This window comes from Pseudorca crassidens, chromosome 3 (genome assembly GCF_039906515.1).
Source record: "Pseudorca crassidens isolate mPseCra1 chromosome 3, mPseCra1.hap1, whole genome shotgun sequence".
NCBI lineage: Eukaryota > Metazoa > Chordata > Mammalia > Artiodactyla > Delphinidae > Pseudorca > Pseudorca crassidens.
In genome coordinates this window covers 141436374-141457552 of record NC_090298.1, presented here as the reverse complement: position 1 = coordinate 141457552, position 21179 = coordinate 141436374, and the positions used below count along the sequence as shown (strand labels likewise).

The 21179-nt window shown below is 38.7% G+C and overlaps 1 long non-coding RNA gene and 1 pseudogene across 1 annotated transcript; one reads left to right on the top strand and one right to left on the bottom strand.

Annotated features, from left to right (window-relative positions):
- Positions 1-20612, top strand: part of LOC137222064 (UDP-N-acetylglucosamine--peptide N-acetylglucosaminyltransferase 110 kDa subunit pseudogene) — a 33014-nt pseudogene extending 12402 nt beyond the window's left edge.
- LOC137222066 (uncharacterized) lies at positions 848-16971 on the bottom strand. The gene is made up of 3 exons (XR_010942258.1): positions 16404-16971; positions 10240-10304; positions 848-1775 (listed from the first exon to the last, which is right to left on the bottom strand). It is a non-coding gene; the product is annotated as an uncharacterized lncRNA (long non-coding RNA).
- Positions 20613-21179: the final 567 nt, after the last annotated feature.

The window sequence follows — 21179 nt, the reverse complement described above, 5'->3', positions numbered from 1 at the left end:
CTAGGCACTGTGCTAAGTCACTTACATATTTACTCCTTTAAACCTTCTATATCATCCCTGGGGGAAAGTTCTATTTTGCTTCCATTTCTTAGCTAAGACTCTAACACCCAGGAAAGTAAAGCAACATTTGTAAGTTTTTGTGGATGGTCAGTGACGGGACCAGTACAGGAACATCCAAAGTCTGTGCTTGGAAACAGTGCCCCATGTTGACACTCACATTACAGATGAAAGGAAAGGAACCATGCACTTACATTATAGATTAATACCCACATAACAGGTTAAAGGAAAAAGAAACATGTGCTTCTCTCAAAAGTTGTAAAGAAGGCATATCCATTTCTAAATATATTTCCCAATTTCTTTTGCTTGTTTTCTGACCTTTGTAGTGCATTTTGCCATGAGGAAAATTTTAATTCTTATATAATTAAATGTATCCTTTTTTTCTTTGTATCTTAGAAAGGTATTCCCCATGAATAATTTATTTCAAGTCTCCCAGGTTTCTGATACTTTTACACTTTCATTATTTTTTAACTTTTAACTAGTTGCTGTATCTAGAATTTAGTAATTCTATGATAGCCATATTTTCCCACTTTTGTTGAATAATTTTTGCTGCTGATCCAAAACGTGAATTTTATTTTAATCTCAATTCCCTTATGCTCTTGCATCTAATTTTAAGATGCGTCCTATTCCACTGGTTGTTTTGTCTATCTAAAACAAAATGCTACCTTAAAAATAATGTAATTATAATATAATAAGTGTCATTAATAAACAATACAATATATAATAAATAGCGTAATGTAAAATAACAAAATATAATTTACCATATAACAAGGTCAAAGGAGAGCAAAAGTATACAATCACTTGAAATATCCCCCAAAAGATATTTTGTAAAATTCAATATTCATTTGTAATTTAAAAGAAAGAGTAAAATAGGGATTGATGAATGCTTCCAAAATAAGAAGAAATTATATGTCTAAAAGAGAAAGAGGTAAGTGATAGACTTTAGTAACACTGGCAATAAATGCAGGACCAGATGAGGATGCCTGATATAATGTTAAAGAAAAAGTATTATGTAACATTGTGTTTGCAGCACTGATGAGTTCAGTGAAAAGAGAATCTCATAGAAAAGAGTATCTCGTTCTTCTTAATGTATGTACACTTGTCCATTGCATGAACATAACAGCTTATTTAACCAATATGTTACTGATCTGCATCTGGATTTCTAGGTTTTCATGGAATTTTATTATGCACAGTTGTTTCAAACACTAGGACTTCCTCTTATGTTTATATCTTTTGAAAGAAACACTATCTCCACCGATGATTTATCTGTGCTGGCTGCTAGCTGACTTTGGATACTTCTCAGTTCTTCCCTTTACCTTCCTAGTCAATATGAAAACGGAAGGCAAGAAGGTCTCCTGTTTCGAGACTGTAAATGTAGGTCTTGGTGATAAAGTCTTGGTGGTAAAGGCTAAAAGTATTAACCCAGAACAAATGTTTTTCCAGCTGTAACTGTGTGTGATTCCCTTGGCTTGATTCCGTAGAGGATGTAAGACAAGACTGTAGAATCTGCCCTCAAAGTGCTTCCAGTAGGATGAGCTAAGTCAAGTATGGTGGCATATCTAATTCAAGACAAAATATCACGTCTCCTTTTCTCTCCTGGCAAAACTTGGTGGAGTGAATGTAGAAGTCACTGTATGCTTTAAATTAAAGCAACACAATAAATCTTGTATTGGAAGGTGATTATTCTGGTCTCTTTGTGGAGACGAATTGGAAATTGTCTAGAAGAAGGAAAATTAGGTTAACCAAAGTTAAACTCATAAAAAATTGAGAATTAATTAAATATCTGTGGTCTATGTTTCTGTTTGATCATAATTTCTCCCAATTTATAGACCTCTTTGATACCTGATTAATCCTTGTCAAAGATGCAGTTAACAATGATTATTACTGTGTATTAGGTTTTGCCTGGGCCCTGAAGAAACTATCCTAAATCACCAGCTATGATTGTCACTTGATTTCCTCACAGAGAACAATCAGAACTCCTTGTCTTAAGTGGCTTGGGATGAGAAACTAGTTAGTCTCTTAGATACTGTTAGAGGACCCTACAGAGCCCATTGGTGAAAGTTTGGAAAACACTGGGCTTCTTAAAATTGATTCTTGTAGTGCTTCAGGAAAGATCACTGAACCAAAAGGATAACGGTGTTTCTGGTTCTGTTGTTAGTGTTCTCCATGGAAACATTGCTGAAGCTTCTGCACTCAATTTCCTTCCCCATGTGTGAATGTCACTGAAAATATCCAACTCCATTCTATCCCCATATAACTTCAGAAACTAAGCAAAATGAAGACTCAAAATTCATTTCAAATAATGAAATGAATATATAACATAGAATGGAACTGGGAAAATACCTGGTTTAAATTCTGGAAAGTACCAACTATACAATTCTGGATAAGTTGCTTCATCTTGCTTAGTCTAATTTATAACATTAAATGTTATAATGTTATGATGATTAATTTAATATCTTTGTATAACGTACAGTGTTATGTAATTTCTTCTTGTTCTTCTTGAGTAAATTCATATCCTTAAGCAACTCACTGTAAACAATAGTTACTTACTTGCTTAAATTACTCTTATCTTCTGTTATCAGCTGAATTGTGTCCTGCTCAAGTTAATATGTGGAAGTCTTAACCCCCAATACCTCGTAATATGACTGTATTTGGAGATAAGGCCCTTAAATAGGTAACTGAGGTTAAATGGGTGGGCTTTAATCCAATATGACTGGTGTCCTTATAAAAAGAAAATATTAGGACACAGACATGCACAGAGAGAAGATCATGTGAAGACAGAAGGAAAACATGGCATCTACAAACCAAGAAGAGATACTTGAGAAGAAATCAATCCTGCTGACACCTTATGTCAGATTTCTAGCCTCTAGACCTGTGAGTGAGTAAATTTCTGTTGTTTAACCTCCTCAGTCTCTGGTACTTTGTCATGGCAGCTCTAGGAAACTAATACAACTTTTTATGGCCTCCTTGTCTCCAGTTGAAAGTTCAATATTTGGCATCATAGCTAGGAAACAAAAATATCATCTACATTCCTTGTTGTAGTCTTTCTTCCCCATTCTCATTGCTAGTAATTTCCATATTTGGGTCTGTTTTCTGTGCCTTGTAAACAGAGCGTTACGCTCATTTCTGGTCTTACTGCTAATATACGGTAAATGTGCAGATACTGAATAGATTTTGGAGAAGTGCAGCATATAGTTGGCACATGTGTGTATGTGTGTGTATTCATATAATTTATACTTTTTCTCTATTTTCTTCCTTTGGTGTGAGCTAAGATTCTCTGCTTTTGTGACTAGTACTCCTGAATACTAATCCCTGAATTTAATTCACCAAAAATCGCCAAAAATAATAATAATATGGGGAAAGAGAGAGTGATAGAGGGAGAAGAACAAACAATCAGGCAAGGGCAGTACTGTGAATTATTAGGGTCTTATTAATAAGATTATGTTAGTCTAGAGGAAATGACCGTAAATATCATCAGTGAGCCCAGTTGGTCTTTACTGACTGCTAGACACATCCCTGAGTTCTGTTCTTAGTCCCCAACTGTATGATTACTACTGTCTGGAAGTATCATTTGAACAACTAAAGTCACTTAATGGAAAAGGAATATGTCTTTAGAGAATCAACAGTAATTTTTCTATCTGATTACAAAGGAATGTTGACTGTCTGGAAACCTCAGTCATATTTGTAAGCAGGAAAGCATTGGCTATTAAAAGTGGATGATGTAAAGAGATGAGCAGAAACTTTGGCGATAGGTATACCCGGATTTAATTCTCACTCCTACCGCTTGGCAGCTGGATAGCCTTAGGCAAGTTTCATACCTCCCTGAAATTCACTTAATTCAGTCTGTAAAATGGCGTAATAACTTATTATAGCATCCTTTTAGGAATTTTAAATCAGTTATTGAAATAAAAGTACCCAATATATAGACAAGTATGGATTCCTCAATAGGTGTTTGACCTTTCATTTCTCCAGTATCCTAGCCGCATCAAATAAAGAAAAATACTTTTTAAAATTTACAAATATTTCATTGTTCTAAAGTTAAAGCCATAAAAATAGAAATAATCAAATGGTCTACTATCATACCATTAAAAGAAAAAAAAATAGGTGTTTATGAGAGTTCCATATTAGAATACAAATTTTCCTTAGGCACCTGTTTATGTATGCTATTCTGCTCTTTACAATAAATAATTAAATTTAAAAGACTTAATTCCTCACTTTTAAGACCTTATTAGTTTACAAATTACATATTGACCTATGCTAAATTTTATACCGACCCATGCTAATGAATTCAGTACAGAAAACAAAAAACACTGCACTCAAGCAAACTACATATATATATATATAATATATATATATATATATAAAACTTAAATGCATTTATATCCTACCATGTCTCATAAAGCATTGTGGTAACTCACCGGAATACAGACAATCAAATATAATGGCAAAAGCACTTAATATAAACAGGGCCAAGGAAACATAGACAGAAGATGAAGAAAATATGAGGGAAATGTGAACAGGAGGAAGTGTAGTTAATCGAGTTGTATATTTTGACCTTAAGATTCTCTGTGTGGGGACTTCCCTGGTGGAACAGTGGTTGGGAATCCTCCTGCCAGTGCAGGGGACATGGGTTCGGGCCCTGGTCTGGGAAGATCCCACATGCCGCGGAGCAACTAAGCCCGTGCGCCACAACTACTGAGCTTGTGCTCTAGGGCCAATGAGCCACAACTACTGAAGCCCGCGTGCCACAACTACTGAAACCCCAGCGCCTAGAGCCCGTGCTCCGCAACGAGAGAAGCCACAGCAATGAGGAGCCCGCACACCACAATGTAGAGTAGCCCCCACTCGCCCCAAATAGAGAAAGCCCATGTGCAGCAACAAAGACCCAACACAGCCAAAAATAAATAAATTTATTAAAAAAAAAAGATTCTCTGTGGATAAAACAACATGTAAATAATTGGTTACAAAGCCACATTATTTGAAGGTGCCAGACTGCACATTAACAGTCTGACACAAAGGGACAGCACAGGAAAACTATTCAAAGATAAAGATTTTTAAATCTTTGCAGTTTGAAACCTTTTAGAGCAAGTATAATGAGCTCGACACACATTTCAACACTCCACGTTAATCACATGTTCAAAGCATGTCTCAAAGTCATTGGAAATAGTTGCTGTCTCTGTCTCTGATATGTAAAACAGACCTGTGATGTGTAAAACTCAGGAGGTATTGATATCCACTTTTTGGCATCCGAACAGGAAACAAAGTTGTTTTGCAGTGATAATAAAGAATGAAGTAAATGCAACAGTGAAATAAAAGACAAAGTACTGAGGGAATGTATTAACAAAATGAATCCAACTAAATTCTGGTGACCTGGGGCCTATGATTGTACACACTGCATGGAAATACCCCAGCCTAAATACTGGCATAGGAGGAAGGGTACTGCTAAGCCCATCACAATATAATCCTTTTAAATGTCCCTTTCAAGGTTGTCTCCACTCAACACTGAGTATAGGAAATCTTCCCATCAGGCAGAAACACTGGCTGTGCAATGATTGACCAAGAAATTAACACACTAATGAATAAATGATGCTAATTTATTTCTATCCCTGACAACGGGAAACAGCACACACTCTGTGTGAATGGTATGTCCTCTTTCCCACTTTTCTAAATGGTCAGTTATGTTTTTCCCTTCATTGCTTTATATCATGTGTGGCAGGCATGATGGGAAATGGCTACCAATGGTTCTGTTATTGATTTCTACCTTCATTTCACTGTGGCTAAAGAAGATACTTTGTATGATTTCAGTTTCTTAAAAATGTATTGGTACTTGTATTGTGGCGTAACATATGGTCTTTCCTGGAGAATGTTCCACGTGTACTTGAGAAAAATGTGTATTCTGCTGTTGTTGAGTGGAGTGATCTATATATGGCTGTTAGGTTTAGTCGGTTAAATGTGTTATTCAGTCCCCCTACCTCTCTACTGATCTTCTGTCTAGATGTGTTATCCATTATTGAAAGCAAGGTATTGATCTCCGACTATAATTTTAGAACTATCTATTTCTTCCTTCAATTCTGTCAATGTCTGCGTCACATATTTAGGGGATGTTTGGTACACATATGTTTATAGTTGTTATATCTTCTTGATAGATTGAACTTGTTATCAACATATAGTGGCCTCCTTTTCCTCTTGTGATAGTTTTTGATTTAAAGTTTATTTTGTGTGATATTAACGTAGCCATCCCAGATCTATCTTCCTTCCTTCCTTCCTTCCTTCCTTCCTTCCTTCCTTCCTTCCTTTTTCTCTCTCTCTCTTTCTTTCTTTTTGTTACTATTTGCATGGGATATTTTATTCTGTGCTTTAACTTTCAACCAACTTATGTCTCTTGAAATCAAGTGAGTTTTGTGCGGACAGCATATACTTGGATTATGGATGTTTTTAAAGTCCATTCTGCCAATATTTATCTTTTTATTGGAGAGCTTAATCCACTCTTTTAAAAATTACTGATGAGGAAGAACTTAATTCTGTCTGTTTCCTGGTTGTTTTCTGTATGTCTTATGCATTTTTTGTCCCTCATTTACTCCATTACTGACTTCTTCTGTGCTTAGCCGATTTTCTTGTAGTGAACTCTTGATTCCTTTTTCATTTCTTTTTGCATATAGTCTATTGATATTTTCTTTGTGGTTATCGAGAAGATTACATTTACCCTTCTAAAGTTCAACCAATATCATTTGAATTGGAACCAACTTCAATAGCACACAGAAACTCTGTTCCTCTACAGTTCCATTCCTCCTCCTTACATTATTGTTGTCACAAATTACACCTTTATACTTTGTGAGCCCAATAACGTGGATTTATGATTATTTTATGCATTTGTTTTTTCAATCATGTGAGAAATAAAAAGTAGAGTTACAAGCCAGTAGCACAATACTGGCTTTAGTATCTGCCCATGTATTTATCTTTACTGGAGATTTCTATTTCTTTATACAGCTTCGAGTTGCTGTCTAGTGTCCTTTCATTTCAACCTGAAGGTTCAGTTTAGCATTTGTCATAGGGCAGTGTTAGGAAGTTGTAAAACAAACGCCCTCAGCCTTTGTTCATCCGGGAATGTGTTAATTTCTCCCTAAGTTTTGAAACCAGTTTGGCCAAATATAGAATTCTTGGTGGACAGTTTTTTTCTTTCAGCACTTTAAATATGTCTGGCCTCTTGCCTCCATGGTTTCAGATAGGAAATTAGCTATGAATCTTTTTGAGGATCCCTGCTTTGTAACAAATTTGTTTTTTCTTTCTCCTTTGGGAGAAAAGATTCTTTCTCTGTCTTTTGGCATCTGAGAGTTTGATCATACTGTTTCTTGTTGTGGGGTTCCTTGAGTTTCTCTTAGTCCTGAAATCAGGCAAAGATTTACAGCAACCAAACACATACTGAACCAGGGAAGAGGCAATTTGAAAATGGCAGGAAAGCTTTGTGGCATTTTTACTTGCCCTTGCCCCATCTACTCTTAGTGTAGTGGTGGTCTTAAAGTCGTGGGGTCGTAATGCAGTGATAGTCTTAAAGTAGCAGCAGACCATTCCTAGTATGGGACCCTCAATCCTGCTTCAGGAGGGAGCAGAAGAGACCGTACTCTCGGATTATTATGTGTATCTGTTCTAACCTGTCTGGGAGCTACCTGAAGGACTGACACAAGATGCTTATCTCTGTCTTAGCTAACCTGGAACACAGTCTGGGAAAGCAGCGGTCATTGCTCAAAAAAAGTGCAAGGTGAACTAACAAAGCACAGATGGCTGGGGCAGAAGATTGTGCATTGAAATACAATAGACCACATAAGATGCAGGAGCAAAAGTTGGGGGAGATTCTTTGGGAACTTAGAACATACAAAAAGTACACATGTGTCCAGAGAAATTAAGAAAGCCACATGCATACTCAAGATAAGATGCGTATTCTGAAAACACCAGAGGAGTCTCTAAGCTTTTACCATGGGCTGAGCCCTGAACTCAGTGCAGGTCAGCTAAATGTTGAAGGAGTGATCCAGCAATCTGCACAATGGGGAGAGGTGTGTGGTTTTGAGTGTGCATGTGGATGTGCTTGTGTATATTTGTTTTTGTTTGTCTTAGGTGCAGGAATTCAAGGACATCTCTGTCAAAACATTAGCTAAACATGAACTAAAGGAACAGAGACTTCAGTGCCTACATACGATAAGGAGTACACTCATTGCAAAACTAGTTTGGAAAGGTCCCTAAACAAACAGACTGCTACAGCCTTCAACAATCCAAAGCCCTGGGAAAGTGGGAGAATATGATTTCCCTAGACACCACATTATAATATTTGAAAGCCAAATGTTCAACCAAAAAACTCACAAGGTATACAAAGACATGGAAAAGTATGGTCCATTTAAGAAAACAAATTAATTGATGAAACCATCCCTAAGGAAGCCCAGACTTTTCTCCATTGCATATTCTTGCCTCCTTTGTCATAGATTCATTGACATAAGTGCATGGGTTTCTTTCTGGGCTCTCTATTCTGTTCCAGTGATGGATGTTTTTGTGCCGGTACCATACTGTTTTGATTACTGTAGGTTTGTAGCACAGTCTGAAGCCAGGGAGCATGATTCCTCCAGTTGTGTTCTTCTTTCTCAAGACTGTTTTAGCTATTCAGGATCTTTTGTGTTTCCATACAAACTTTAAAATTATTTGTTCTAGGTCTGTGGAAAATGCCCTTGATATGTTGATACAATCTGCATTGAATCCGTAGATTTGCTTGGGTATGATGGTCATTTTAACAATATTAATTCTTCCACTCCGTGACCATGGTGTATCTTTCCAGCTGTTTGTGTCATCTTTCATTTCTTTTATGAGTGTCATATAGTTTCCTGGGTACAGGTCTTTTACCTCCTTAGGCAGGTTTATTCTTATGTATTTTATTCTTTTTTATGCGATTGTAAATGGGATTGTTTCCTTAATTTCTCTTTCTGATAGTTCACTGTGAGTGTATAGAAATACAAAATTTATATATAGAAATCTAGTGTATCCTGCAAATTTACCAAGTTCATGTTTGAGCTCGAATAGTTTTTTGATGGTGTCTTTCAGATTTTCTATGTATCATGCCATCTGCCAACAGTGACAGTTTTACTTTTTCCTTTCCATTTTGGAGTCCTTTTATTTATTTATTTTTTCTTGTCTGATTGCTGTGGCTAGGATTTCCAAAACTCTGTTCAATAAAAGTGGTGAGAGTGGGCATCCTTGTCTTGTTCCTGATCTTACGGGAAATGCTTTCAGCTTTTCACCATTGAGTATGTTAGCTATGGGCTTGTCATATATGGCCTTTATTATGTTGAGGTATGTTCCCTCTGTGCCCACTTTCTGTAGAGTTTTTACCATGAATGGATATTGAATTTTTTCAGAAGCTTTTTCTGCATCTATTGAGATGATCGTATGGTTTTTAGTCTTCAATTTGTTACTGTGATGATAAGAGACCTAAGACAGCTACAGAGGCTAAGTGACCTTTCCTTCCCTGAATGGGTAGGTATCCTTGTTCTGCCTTCTAACTGAGTTAGTATCTGAGTAAACAACTGCCAGGTGTCATTTAGTTCACAATACACTGCTGTGGCAGTACAGAAATGAATTTGCCTAAGTCATTTGGCTTTTCTCAATTATAGTAAATGAATATACTGAATGAATACTTCAACGTAAGGAAATGTTCTTAAAAATATATTAATGTAGGCAACTTCAGTGGAGAACTGAAAACAAAACAAAACATTCAGGTAAAGGGCTGAAATAAAAGTACACTCAGTTGTATCCAGTTTCCTCTTGTAAATCTCTCTTTTTAATTTGAGTGGACAGTCACTTGAGAATATCTGACTTGGGGCTAAGGAAATCTAAGCCTTCTTGGCCACACTGTATTCTCTTATGTCATTTACTAAAGACACCAGGTGGGCTGCTGAAAAAAGAGTGGGAAAAATCAATCCCTCACATCCAAAGGGCGGCTCTTGAAAATATGTGTGTTGTTGTAGTTATTTTGCTCTTCTGGCCTCAGAAGTTCTAATCTTAACCTTAGCCCCTCATGGAGAGAGACTTTGTAAACCAATTCCCACATTACTCATTATGTGACCGTTGAAAAAGAGCAACCCAGCTCTTTTCCTGTGCTTTCAACCAGTTATCTTCTTCAAAAATCTGTTTGGATTATTATACCTTAATCTTGCCTGGAAAGGGACTTATGGGAAGGTTCTTATTGTTTGAAAGTTTGGTGCCAGTATCTGCAAAGAAAGAAGAAAGATGTGTTTATCAAACATCCCAATAGTGAAGGTGTGTGAAAGCAACTTTTGAAAAAGTTAATCTGTCAGAGTTTAGCCGTATTATTACATTTTATTTTATTCATTGAAAATATATAATTATCAATGAATCCTTTCTAGATTTTCTAGTTTCCCAAAGTTCCCTGTATTCACATTCTAAGAGGAAAAATGGTATTTTAAGTCACTGCTCTCCACCTTATATTATTTATAATCACTCCTCGTGACTTCTTCCTTCCAAGAAACGTGATCCTGAGAAGTGTCCTTTGTTTGTCTTTGTGGAATAAGTGATGAGGATGCATCCTGGAGACCTGTGAGATGTTCAACTTGTGGCATAATGAAACTAGGATGGAGAGTTCTGGAAAGATCTGGAAAGGTGGCTGGTAGAGTGTGGCCAGATGTGGGAGAAGAGAGACATACAGAGAGAGGGAGAGGAAATTTTCAGAGGGAGAAAATGAAACAAATAATTAAATAAGTTTTGTTGTGTGCTGTGGGATGCAAGCCTTTCTCTCCCCCTTTCCTTCACAATGTCTTTGTTAAAGACTGTGTTTTTCATTAGTTTTACTGAGATAGGATTTGCCGTTTTGTTTGGATACTGAGAATGGACCCATGGGAACAGTTACATTTGGGTTATCTCTGACTATCTTTAATGAAGAACATAAATATTGGCCACACTATCTATGCACATGCTATCACCATGCCTTTTTTGTTCTCTGTTCATATATCTAAGTCCTCTTCTTTCTTTAAGGTCAATCTCAAATCTCATCTGAAATGTACATTTATTGATAGATTCAACCCATAATGAACTGTCCCTTCTTTGTCCTCCTTAGGCTCTGATTATTTATAAAAACTCATTTTTGAACTTAGAAACTGTCCAATATGATATATTAGTTATTTCACCAGCATATGTTATATCCTCAACACAATTATACACTTTTGTGGGGCTGGGATCATACATTCTGTAATTTTTCTCAGTACTTACACTTACTTTGATAAAAAGCGCATTCATTCATCTAAACATCATTTATTGGGTGTTAATTAAATATCTCAACTCAGTAAATATTGTTTCAATGAATGCATGCATGAATGAGGGAGTGTGCAATAGGTAGCCTAATGTACTGCCCAATGTGAGAAAACCAAAAACATAAACACAAAAGCAAGCCAAAAAGTGGACCAGGACTTTCTGTAAAATATCCTGCTTTTTGTTGGATGATGCCATGAAAATCAAGATGCTCCTGAACGGTCTTAATAGCTGACCAAGAATAGTAAACAATTGGAATTCTCTCAGGCTTCTTCAACCCTATCACTGGACACATTTATACCTCTCAGGCATGTTATTAAAAGAAGAGATTAATAAAGCTTTTATAGATGAGTTGATAAATCTCTAAATATTTAAGTCTTCATTGCCTCCTAGGTTTTCTCTATTTTGGGTTTCCAAAAGATTTCAATAAACCACAGGATAATTAAAAATTAGACATTATCTTTCTTACCTTGACATTTTTTGATGGTAAACACCTTTTTATTGTCTCCATAGTGCTGCCCGATTTCCACCAGTACAGTACTTAAGTGAATTTTGCTCTGGATGGTGGACTATATAAGATGTAAACGAATTGTTTGTATATGTTTTAGAATTCTTCAAAAGGGCCTGGCCATGGAAATGCATTGAATATTACTTAAATAACTAAAGTAACTTCCTCAGAATTATTATTCTATTCTGGTTAGGATACTATCTGCTCTGGTTTGTTAAAATTTCGCTTTAGAGTGGTTTTAATTTTGTTTCTGATAGGGTCCTAGGATTTATTGCCACACCCATCCTGCATCTGTTTTTCTTTGAATTACTCTCCTTGCAGTTTCTGATTCATACAGGGCCTTACAGGTTAGTGACAACCTGGCCATCACAACGCTGGGAAGGACAGGCCTACTTTTCAGAGGTGTTGATGTTTTCCGTACCTGAAGGTTTTCAAGAGATACCAGTCTTCCTCACCACCTCCCTTGGCCCTCTTAATGGACTAAGCAGTTCCTCATGAAATTTCTGTAGGATATCTGTACCAACTTCTCAGTATTGTTCCATCCTGAGTCTAAATTCCTGGCCTCAAGGTAATGTTAGATTTCTAGCTCCAGTCCCTATTTACATAAGGCCTATACTAAGGAACGGAACCCACAGACATCAGTCCGCTCTTCTTTCTCTGGATTTAATTTCTCTGTTACTTTCTGAAACATGCAGGTGTTCCTTTCTTTCTTTTAATCTCAGCTATGTGCTTTTAACTTTTTCAAAATTGACCCAGAATTTACATGTGTCTCCAGTAAGAGTACATTAAATTGAGCTTAGTCTGCTATTCTACTGGCATATTTGAGATCCAGATAATTTGCTACTTAACTGGATTCAATGACCTGTATATTTCAGGCATCTAACACTCACCATGTTCCAAATTTCCCTCCTTATAGTTAGTAATTTTCTTGGGAATCTGGATGAGATTAAATGGAATAAAGTTAGTGAGTGGTCCAGGAATGCCTGAAAGTTTGTTTGTCAGAGTGGCCAGGGAAAGTTGAGCAAGGAAGAAAAGCAAATGAAAAACAGAATCCCATTATTATGGCTGAGTTTACTCCCAGGATTCCATGCAGAGCTCTCTGTAGAGCTGGGTTGGGTTATAACTTATGCCAGAGCTCTACGTGGGGCTGACACCATCTCATGCCAAGCTCTCAGTTCTGGGCTCACGTCATCTCTGGTCCACTCTGTGGAGTGGAAACTTTGGAGGAATGGCCAATGTGTTCCGCGGCGTAGGAAGAGGGAAATTGTGAATGTGACTTTCTAAATTGTGGAGGAACTAACCACTGTAAATGTGCCTTGAACTATGTTGTTTAATTTGACTAGTCAGATCAATGACTTTCTCCTTGAATGAAATGCTGCTACGTATATGAGCAGAAAAACAAAACTGGTATAAGGAATAGATAGCTAGTGGGAAGCAGCCACATAGCACAGGGAGATCCGCTCGGTGCTTTGTGACCACCTAGAGGGGTGGGATAGGGAGGGTGGGAGGGAGAGAGATGCAAGAGGGAGGAGATATGGGGACATATGTATAACTGATTTACTTTGTTATAAAGCAGAAACTAACACACCATTGTAAAGCAATTATACCACAATAAAGATGTTAAAAAAAAAAACTGGTATAAGGAGATGGAGAGACTGGGAGTCTTATTTTCCCACCAATTAACTTTGCCTCTGACCATGACCTTCCTTTGAGTCTCCTAGACCTTGGGGATGATCGCAGCCCCTTGGGTTGGGTGACGGCAACCCCATCTTCACTAGAACCTCTATAGTTAACTTTGATTTTTCCCACTCCGTCTATCTATCCCATGTATGCAGTCAGACATTTGATCTTGGACTTTTCCTGACAAAATATGCTTGAATATAACCATTTCTTTTCACTCCCACTGCTACTGCTCTTGTCACTGCCTTAACTAGGGCTTTATCTTTAAGTTCTTTATATAAATATATAAATATCTATATATAAATATAATATACAAATAAAATATAATATTAATTCTGATGATTTTAAAGTCTTTTCTTGAGAAAGACTTTTCCTGATAAAGATACACAATATCTTATATAAATATTTTTGTATTATCTGTTCTTTTCTTAGAATTTTAGCCATATGATTCTATCTCTTGGTTTGTCTAGAACTTTTTGAATGCTCGCTATTTTATTTGGCTTTTTTTGTTTCTCTCAGTGGAAACGTTGTTTTGCTTCCAAATATTTTATTCTACCTGGAAGTAGCAAATCTTCAAATTACAATTTTTTAAATGCTTTCAAATATCAATACTATAGGTGTCACAAAATCTAGAAAAATGACATTTAAAAATTAACTACTGCCAGATGTGTCTCTATAAAACTTTTCCCCCACTCTTTTAGCTATATATTCTTTAACTGCCTCCTCATACGACAGTTTATGTATTTTCGAAATCAAATTTTAAGAAATAAACTTTGTAGTTTATAGACATAGATTTCTTGTAACATGGTTGATTAGAATTTGCTTCTAGTTATTAATAGTTTAGAAAAGTTTATTTCAGCTTCACAATTTATTATTGATAATGTCACATTAATTTTCATTGTTAACTTTGAGAAAACCTCTATGGATTACTTCCTCATAAATATTTACTATTATAAATGCATTACTGATTTCAGTACTGCTATAGGTTTGTGCATTACAGGAATTCTGATAAAATACTCATTCACACCATTCCATTACACACATTGTTGATGGGGTATATTCTTTTATTTATTTATTTATTTATTTTTGGCTGTGTTGGGTCTTCGTTGCTGTGCGCAGGCTTTCTCTACTTGCAGGAAGTGGGGGCTACTCTTTGTTGCGGTACACAGGCTTCTCATTGCCGTGGCTTCTCGTTGCAGAGCACGAGCGCTAAGCACGCAGGCTTCAGTAGTTGTGGCTCGCAGGCTCAGTAGTCGTGGCTCACGGGCTCTAGAGCGCAGGCTCCGTAGTTGTGGCACACCGGCTTAGTTGCTCCGTGGAATGTGGGATCTTCCCGGACCAGGGTTCGAACCCTTGTCCCCTGCATTGGCAGGTGGCTTCTTAACCACGGCGCCATCAGGGAAGCCCCTGGAGTATATTCTTGACAGAAGAAAATTTCCCGTTTTGACTAAGCATTGATGAAAACTGAATCTTTGACTTATCTTTCACATGCCTGATGATTGAAATAATTTTCCACAGAATAGCTTCTGGTTTTGTACTTTTCAGTTGGTTTTTTCTTCTTCAAACGCACATGCTTTGAGAGCTGTGAAGTGCAAGACATGGCTATATTGTAAGGTGGTTTTTGTCCTTATGCTTCTGTGTCTTGTGCTAGTTAAGTCAGTAGAGTAGTCAGTATGAGTACTGGAAGTTATTCCTGTAATGGGATAGTATATAGTCAATTACATATGGTGGTGTCTGAAAATCACATAATAGCCTCACTTAAAACATCTCCTTAGGGCTTCCCTGGTGGCGCAGTGGTTGAGAGTCCACCTGCCGATGCAGGGGACACGGGTTCGTGCCCCGGTCCGGGAAGATCCCACATGCCGCGGAGCGGCTAGGCCCGTGAGCCATGGCCGCTGAGCCTGTGCGTCCAGAGCCTGTGCTCCACAACGGGAGAGGCCACAACAGTGAGAGGTCCGCGTACCACAGAACAAAAGAAAATCTCCTTAGCCAGATTTCAAAAAAGCCTGTGGCCATTCCAATATGATCCAACATAGTGGAATATGATAGAAGGAAAATTGGCAAAGAAAGAGACGACTGGTCTTACCTGATTGAAGTGAAAATATCTCACTTTTGACAATTTTGCAAAAACCTATAATTACATGAATTAATTTCTAGGGTTCTTCATAGGACCTAAAAAGGAACCCATAGAGTTGTGGAACAACAATAGAAGCTTCTGTGATGAGAAGCCCGGGCACCGCAACAAAGAGTAGCCCCCGCTCGCCGCAACTGGAGAAAGTCTGCACGCAGCATTGAAGACCCAACGCAGCCAAAATAAAAATAAATAAATAAAAATAAATAAATTTATTTTTAAAAAAGTAATACTCAGGTTTGAGGCATGAGAAATATGATGAGGAGAAATTAGCTAATCCTTTCAGAACTTTTAAAATATCAAACTCAGTCTCTAAGATTTTAGCATTATATACAACATCGGTTACTTATTAGTGGTTTGGGAAGGCCAATTTAAAATTTTCTGATCTTACTGTATTGAAATTCACGGCCCTAATGTTTTCCACATTGACTATATGAATGATGAAGTAAAGTCAATCATGTATTTCCTTTCCAACTGGACAGAAAACAAAATTTTGAAAAGTGTTTGGACTACTGACTTTTGATTTCTTCTAAGGCAAGTGTATAGGTAATTTTTATTCCCTGATTAGGAGAAAAATGGTGGAAGAGGGCAGGGTTAAGAATTAAGATTTCAAGAGCGTGACAGTTAGACGACCAACCAGAGTTCCTAAGGTTCGGTGCCTGTAACTGTCGCTGCCACTTAAGCCTGCCAAAGCAGTGGTACGGCTGCTGCCCTCATATTTGCTACCTCTAGAAACATTCTTGCCAGTAGTGGCGGCAGCGGGACTCAATTACCCCCTTTTCTCACTCTCTCCAGAAGCTCCAGATGGCGTCTTCTGTGGGCAACGTGGCCGACAGCACAGAACCAACGAAACGTATGCTTTCCTTCCAAGGGTTAGCTGAGTTGGCTCATCGAGAATATCAGGCAGGAGATTTTGAGGCAGCTGAGAAACACTGCATGCAGCTGTGGAGACAAGAGCCAGACAATACTGGAGTACTTTTATTACTTTCATCTCTACACTTCCAGTGTCGAAGGCTGGACAGATCTGCCCACTTTAGTACTCTGGCAATTAAACAGAACCCTCTTCTGGCAGAAGCCTATTCGAATTCGGGGAATGTGTACAAGGAAAGAGGACAGTTGCAGGAAGCAATTGAGCATTACCGGCATGCATTGCATCTCAAACCAGATTTCATCGATGGTTATATTAACCTGGCAGCCGCTTTGGTAGCAGCAGGCGACATGGAAGGGGCAGTACAAGCTTACGTCTCTGCTCTTCAGTGCAATCCTGATTTGTACTGTGTTCGCAGTGACCTGGGGAACCTGCTCAAAGCCCTGGGTCGCTTGGAAGGAGCCAAGGCATGTTATTTGAAAGCAATGGAGACGCAACCGAACTTTGCAGTAGCTTGGAGTAATCTTGGCTGTGTTTTCAATGCACAAGGGGAGATTTGGCTTGCAATTCATCACTTTGAAAAGGCTGTCGCCCTTGACCCCAGTTTTCTGGATGCTTATATCAATTTAGGAAATGTCTTGCAAGAGGCACGGATTTTTGACAGAGCTGTGGCAGCTTACCTTTGTGCCCTAAGCTTGAGCCCAAATCATGCAGTGGTACATGCCAACCTGGCTTGTGTATACTATGAGCAAGGCCTGATAGATCTGGCAATAGACACCTACAGGCGAGCTATTGAGTTGCAACCACATTTCCCTGATGCTTACTGCAACCTAGCCAACGCTCTGGAAGAGAAGGGCAGTGTTGCCGAAGCAGAAGATTGTTATAATACAGCTCTGCGGCTGTGTCCCACCCATGCAGACTCTCTGAATAACCTAGCCAATATCAAAGGAGACCAGGGAAACATTGAAGAGGCAGTTCGCTTGTATTGTAAAGCATTAGAAGTCTTCCCAGAGTTTGCTGTTGCCCATTCAAATTTAGCAAGTGTATTGCAGCAGCAGGGAAAACTGCAGGAAGCTCTGATGCATTATAAGGAGGCTGTTCGAATCAGTCCTACCTTTGCTGATGCCTACTGTAACATGGGAAACACTCTAAAGGAGATGCAGGATGTTCAGGGAGCCTTGCAGTGTTATACTCGTGCCATTCAGATTAACCCTGCACTTGCGGATGCCCACAGCAATCTGGCTTCCATTCACAAGTATTCAGGGAATATTCCAGAAGCAATTGCTTCTTATCGCACTGCTCTGAAGCTTGAACCTGATTTTCCTGACGCTTATTGTGATTTGGCTCATTGCCTGCAGATTGTCTGTGATTGGACAGACTATGATGAGCGAATGAAGAAGTTGGTCAGCATTGTGGCTGACCAGCTGGAGAAGAATAGGTTGCCTTCTGTGCAGCCTCATCATAGTATGCTCTATCCTCTTTCTCATGGCTTCAGGAAGGCTATTGCTGAGAGCCACGGGAACCTCTGCTTGGATGAGATCAGTGTCCTTCATAAACCACCGTACGAACATCCAAAAGACTTGAAGCTCAGTGATGGTCGACTGCGTGTAGGATACGTGAGTTCTGACTTTGGGAATCATCCTACTTCTCATCTTATGCAGTCTATTCCAGGCATGCACAATCCTGATAAATTTGAGGTATTCTGTTATGCCCTGAGCCCAGATGATGGCACAAACTTCCGAGCAAAGGTGATGGCAGAAGCCCATCATTTCATTGATCTTTCTCAGATTCCATGCAATGGGAAAGCAGCTGATCGCATCCATCAAGATGGTATACACATCCTTGTAAATATGAATGGTTATACCAGGGGTGCTCGAAATGAACTCTTTGCTCTCAGGCCAGCTCCTATTCAGGCAATGTGGCTGGGCTACCCTGGGACCAGTGGCGTGCTTTTCATGGATTATATCATCACTGATCAGGAAACTTCACCTGCTGAAGTTGCTGAGCAGTATTCTGAGAAACTGGCTTATATGCCCCATACTTTCTTTATTGGTGATCATGCTAATATGTTCCCTCACCTGAAGAAGAAAGCAGTCATCGATTTTCAGTCCAATGGGCACATTTATGACAATCGGATTGTGCTGAATGGCATCGACCTCAAAGCATTTCTTGATAGTCTCCCAGATGTGCAGATTGTCAAGACGAAATGTCCTGATGGAGGAGACAGTGCAAACAGCAGTAATACAGCTCTTAATATGCCTGTCATTCCTATGAATACTATTGCAGAGGCAGTTATTGAAATGATTAACAGAGGACAAATTCAGATAACAATTAATGGATTCAGTCTTAGCAATGGACTGGCAACTACCCAGATCAACATTAAGGCTGCCACTGGAGAGGAGGTTCCCCGTACCATTATTGTAACCACACGTTCTCAGTACGGGTTACCAGAAGATGCCATTGTGTACTGTAACTTTAATCAGTTGTATAAAATTGACCCATCTACTTTGCAGATGTGGGCAAATATTCTGAAGCGTGTTCCCAATAGTGTACTGTGGCTGTTGCGTTTTCCAGCAGTAGGAGAACCTAATATTCAACAGTATGCACAAAACATGGGCCTTCCCCAGAACCGTATCATTTTTTCACCTGTTGCTCCTAAAGAGGAACATGTTCGGAGAGGCCAGCTGGCTGATGTCTGCTTGGACACTCCACTCTGTAATGGACACACCACAGGGATGGATGTCCTTTGGTCAGGGACACCCGTGGTGACTATGCCAGGAGAGACTCTTGCTTCCCGAGTTGCAGCTTCCCAGCTCACTTGTTTAGGCTGTCTTGAGCTTATTGCTCAAAATAGACAAGAATATGAAGACATAGCTGTGAAACTGGGAACTGATCTAGAATACCTGAAGAAAATTCGTGGCAAAGTCTGGAAGCAGAGAACATCTAGCCCTCTGTTCAACACCAAACAATACACAGTGGACCTAGAGCGGCTCTATCTACAGATGTGGGAGCATTACGCAGCTGGCAACAAACCTGATCACATGATTAAGCCTGTTGAAGTCACTGAGTCGGCCTAAATAAGGACTGTGTGCACAGGAGAATTACCCTGTACCTGAGCCTCAACCTTCTGGGGGAAAGGGAACTACTTTTTCCTTATCTGTACAATACCATGCTGCAGATGGGTGACAGACAATGATAAGAAATAGCACAGCCAGACTTGCTTCCTGCATGATCATGATCATGATAGGGAGAGACACAAGAGATGGGAAACTGCTGTTCCACAAGGAGTCTCCATAGAATTTTGCAGCAGCCAGGTGTCTGGAAGGTCTGGAAGGTAAGTCTGGAAGGTCTGATCTCCCTTGGTCTTCCATGGGATGGATGGTTAGTGTGGAAGGGAGATAGAGATTGCCCAGCCGTTCTGTGATTATCATGGATTGATTGAGTCTTCTGGATTAATATTTTTCTTTATATTTGGGGTATTGGAGCTTTTAAAAATGTTTGGTTTCAGGTATTTTTATTCATGTGAAGTGTATATGATTCTCTTGAGATAAGGTTTTAAGCTAAAATATTCCTTGTTTTAGTTTCTGAACTCTACAGATAAATGGGGACTTTGCTGGTGTAGTCTTTTTATAGGTTTTATAAACCACTTGAGCCTATATCAGTCATTTTAGTTTCTGACATAATGTTTGGAACTATCAGTGCCTTGTTGGTTTATAGATGATGGCTTAAATTCTTTTCCTGGTCCGTTTCCTTCTTCCCCTCCCCCCACTTTAAAAATTCTCCTGTAACTTGGCTAACAAAAAACCAAGTCTGATTCAAAACCTCCCAGAGCGTTTCTCTTAAACGCATCATCTGGTGCCAAATGAAGATCCTTAGGAGTGATTATTAATTCTGAAGGGCACAGTTGTGGTACTGTCACTGATGATAACGACAATGGATTTTTGGCCCAGAGTTTTGACCTATTTCACCAGTGTTTTACCGTTGACTGCCCCTCTGTGCTGCTTCCAAAAGTGATAGTGTGTGTTAAGATTTTTACTTTCATTTCTAAAGTTTGTTTTTTTTTTTTAGTGAGTCCTGTTCTTCCTTTTTCTTTCAGCAGAAATGAAATCCCAGGTAAGTATAAGTATTCAAATATTTGATCAGTAAGTCACAGTTATCTCCAGTACATTAAATAACTTTCATCAAAAAACATGTTATAGGTAAAAAGCTCTGAAGGACCAGCTATGTATATGATAATTATGTTTCAGACCTTCTAGGGTATTATATATAATAACTTGTCTTCTGGACGTGGTCTTGAAGTCTTTATGGATCCAGCCTCAGTAGTAGTGAACTGCACTGCTACTTGGTTTGGAGTACAAATTAGACTTTAGCCCTCCTGGAGGTTGAGTTTTTGGTATTGAAAACCATAGGAGTGAAATTATTGTATTTCAACAAAGGATCGAGGGCTTGAGGCTTAAACAAGGCAACATATGTGTGGGAAGCAGTCAGCCTTGAGAGCAGGTAAGGACATGCCAGGCATGAGGCCGCTGCTCGAAGGGACTGTCCCTACTTGTTCCCCTCCTTGTTCCATTCCATGGGAGATAAATCACCAGGGCCCAGAGATCAGAAAGAATGTAAAATGAGACAAGCAAAGC